The 4,026-nt window shown below is 38.4% G+C and overlaps 1 long non-coding RNA gene across 1 annotated transcript; it reads left to right on the plus strand.

The window, feature by feature from the left end:
* Nucleotides 1-2,783: 2,783 nt before the first annotated feature.
* Nucleotides 2,784-3,705, plus strand: LOC110781385 (uncharacterized). Its single transcript, XR_002531690.2, has 3 exons — nucleotides 2,784-2,868; nucleotides 3,367-3,475; nucleotides 3,625-3,705. It is a non-coding gene; the product is annotated as an uncharacterized lncRNA (long non-coding RNA).
* The last annotated feature ends 321 nt before the right edge of the window (nucleotides 3,706-4,026 follow it).

The raw sequence follows: 4,026 nt of genomic DNA on the forward strand, positions 1-4,026 counted from the left end.
AAAAACTACTCACCACTTTTACTTTTATTATTCACTAAACCCCACTACACTTTCTATTTCCCACATACTCCATCCATTTTGTATTTATTCAATTATATTAATAACTTAAATGAATTTTAACAATTAGTTAAGATAAATTATTTAATTTACGTTAATCATTTTAAAGCAATTGAACAATCAAAAACTCAAGAAGAATAGCAAAGCATTAAAGATTGAATTTAAATTGCAATAAGAATTCAAGAGTTGAAAGAGAATTACAAGTTGAAGTTTCCTCCAAGGAAGTTTCTCTCTCCTAAGCTTGAAAAACTAAGAACTCTCTTTCTAATATTCTGGAAATCTAATTAGGAAACTCTAAAATAAATTGTTAATTAATTAAAATCGAAAAAGCTATTTATATGTTTCCCCAAATAGAAGCTTAAAATTCAAATAAACCCAGCCCGCGCCGACGTTCGGTCGCACAGACCCTATGTGCGATCGAACGGAGTAAAATCGTGTGGGCACACATAATCTTTGTGCGAGCAAACCGAGCGAAGATCAACTTCCTTCGTCATGTTTGACCGCACGAAATTTCTGTGCGATTGAACAGACCTGACTTAGCCAAATTTCTCAAAATCTTCAGTGTGGTCGCACAGTAAAATTGTGTGGGCACACAAAATTCTTGTGCGGGGGAGTGCTTTCTTGTGCGATCGAATCCAAAATCTGGGGGCTTTCTGTCTCTAAATTCACATTTAGTTCATGCTCATTATTCCTCATTTCAGTGTTAGCTTGCAAATGACTTCCAAAAGACGAAACTTCCTCTGATGATTCTGCCCCTTTTCCTTTCCTTCTGGCCTTAGCTTTCTTTACACCATCTGGTCGAGATATACCTCCATATACGAAGCTCCCACCACTTGGCAAGACGGTGTCACCATCATCATCAAGTCTAGTTCTCTTGCCACTCCCTTCACTATCTTCAGTAGAAATTGGTAGACTGGCATCGTATGTTTGTCTCTTTGTCTTTGACATACCCCACCTCATCATCACCCTCCACTTTGGGTTTTCATTAGTAAGCATCTTCCGAGCATGCATCAATGTGAAGTTCTTTTTGTTTTATGAACTATTGCGGAATAACTTGTGAGCGGTAGCAACTTGGTTCGCATCACTATTCCCACTTGCAAATAACCTACCAGCTGCTTCAAAACTAGCAACCCACAACATGAAGTCTGGATACATCCTTCCACAACGACTCTCGAAACATTTTGCATTTCTTACAGCAAGTTCGTACGGTCTACCTACTTGAATTTGGTTATAGTGCACAACAACTTGCCTCCAAATATAAGATTTTCTCATGTTGGTACCTATAATATGATCGGTGAAAACTTTAATGTAGGAATCAACCAGAGCTTCATCCTCCTGAATCGACCAACTTCGAGACTGAGATGCAACCTTTGTTGGTTGATTTGGTTTGACGGGAAATGGATGCGTCATGTTCGGTTCCTGTGTCTCCATACACTAGTAGAAAAAACCCCTGTTGCAACCCCCTTATTGCAGCGTACAAGTATTAATACGCTTCAACAACCAGTCGGTCAACGCGGGTCAAACCTTTTAAAGGGTTATCGCAGCGTACATTTTTATTGTTCGCTGCGAAATAGTTTATTGCAGCGTACAAAATTAAAGCCCACAGCAATATACAGACTCTGTTGCAGCGTACATGCTATTGTACCCTGCAACAGGTCCTGATCCGTGTTAGCTCATTTCTCAAAATTTGCTGCGGGCTCCTTGTTTCAAAATACTGCAATTCAAAATACTCCAAAATATCTCAAAATTTTAGAACTCATTTCCTCGCGCTCAACTCCAACTCTCCAAACATCTCCCAATTTTTTGTCGTCGCCGTTGAACTCCAACCCTTGTTCGGCCCTGCGTCGCCGTCGAAATCCGCCCTTGCTCGGCCCTGCGTCGCTGTCCTCTCCGGTGGATGTCTGTTCTCGCCTCATCTCCCCCGTCGTTGTCCTCTCCGATGGGTGGCTTTTCAATTGCTGAAAACTCGGTCAGCTTGGTCAGCTGGGGGTTCAGCGTCCCCCCGTCGCGTCCTGGTTCCGGTGCTTGCTCGGCCGTTACTCTCCTCGCCACAACCAGTAAGTAATTATCTTCCTAGCTGAATTTTCGTTTTCAGATTAGGGTTTTGTTCAATTTATATTTTTTTTTGATTTTTTTTTTGGCTGTTGTTCAATTAGGCTAATCATGTGAACTAAAACAAATGTTGAACTATTTTGATAAGGTTTACAAAGCCAGCAGTGGCCTCAAGATTGCTGTTGAACTTTGTGGTGAGCTAAAACTGATTAATTGTGCATAATAATTTCTAGTAGCAGTAATTGAACTATTTTGGTCGCCGATCTCAAAAGAGGTTAAGGCTAATCACCCAAAGATTATCAGGTGAATTTCCTGGTTATATGATTCAAACTGCATCCTTTCTAGGTCATTAATTCTCAAGCATCGATCCCTTGTTTCTTAATTTCAGCTTGCTGGGGTTGTTGCGGTTGAAGTCACAGGAGGGCCAACCATCGACTTTGTTCCAGGAAGAATGGTTTGTGCTTCCTATACATTCATGATTGTTATATTCTTGTTCGTTATTGTATAACAATAGTACCTGATTATCGATGTTATATAGGGATTGCGCAGATTCTCCTGATGAAGGACGCCTTCCTGATGCAAATCAAGGTACGTACGTATTCTACCCTCTCATCAGTAATATGACAGTTTAGTATTACATGTTATTAACAGCGTAAAATGGGTTGCAGCCTTGCAGGTGCCGGACATTTGAGAGAAATCTTTTACAGAATGGGGTTTTCTGACAAGGATATTGTCGCGCTTTCAGGAGGCCACACTCTGGTAAACTACATACCTTAGCTTGGACAAGATTACAACAATGCTAGGACTAACCTAAACTAGTCATACATTACTTGTGTGCTACCTTCGCCGAGTATAGTCGTCGTATACTCTAGAGCTGCTGAAATTTTGCCCCACTCACAGTGGAACAATTACATGAGATGAACTTTGAAGGATTTTAAAAGATATATACTTCATATATAATGTGAGATTTAGATTTCAAGTAGACCTTAAATCGCCCTGTGATTAGATTTTTACGCAATTTTTGCCCCTCCTGTTTAATTTTTTGCTTTTATAGTTTGATTATCCCATATTTACATGATTTTATTGACAACTACAGTGTTAGATTTTTGAGAACAAGATGTATTGATAGTTGTCGTAATTTATAAAAATACTAGTTATTCTTTGACATCTCTTTATGTCAGCATTTCCATGCAATTATAAGCATTGTATTCCTTTTCACTTTGTTGCTTGATATTTTAAGTCTGTGAATTGGTACAGGTATATTTATCACCATTTGATGGGACATGAAGTCGAGATGCAGGTGGTTTGAAATACTTTGCCTCGTCGATTTGGCGCTCCAGGTCTTCCAGAGTTGAATGCATCTCAGGTATTATATTCTTGTGTTTAACATTGTTCTTGTAGGGTACTAACTTATGCGGTATACTACTCTTAATAATAACCTTCTCTATTACATCCATTGTGTATATTATGTGGTTTGTTAATTGTTTCAAATTTACTTTGGATTTTGATTTCTAGCTACAATAATCGGGCAATTATGGAGGCTGCTCAAGTACTGCTTTATTTCGGAGTTGAACAAATCATCTATGTTTCTAAAATGACGCACTGCTAAATAAAGATTTTTATTCTTAACTATACCACTTCAAAGCACTATTTCTTTTCAGAGTTTCTTATTCAAGCACATTCTAGCTCTTATTCTCAAACACCTAATACAGCTTAAGATTCAGAAATGTTTCACGGTAATACATCTGAGCTTAATAGAAGTATCAACATAAATTAAGAGATTATGTTCTGAAATAGATAGTTGCTCTTATGTTCTGATCCTGCGTCCGTACTGCTCATAAGCGCTATTTATAGAAGAACAAAAAAGTGAAAAACAATATGAAGCTATTAAAGTGAAGTACATAACTGAAACATATG

This window comes from Spinacia oleracea, chromosome 2 (genome assembly GCF_020520425.1).
Source record: "Spinacia oleracea cultivar Varoflay chromosome 2, BTI_SOV_V1, whole genome shotgun sequence".
Classification (NCBI taxonomy): domain Eukaryota; kingdom Viridiplantae; phylum Streptophyta; class Magnoliopsida; order Caryophyllales; family Amaranthaceae; genus Spinacia; species Spinacia oleracea.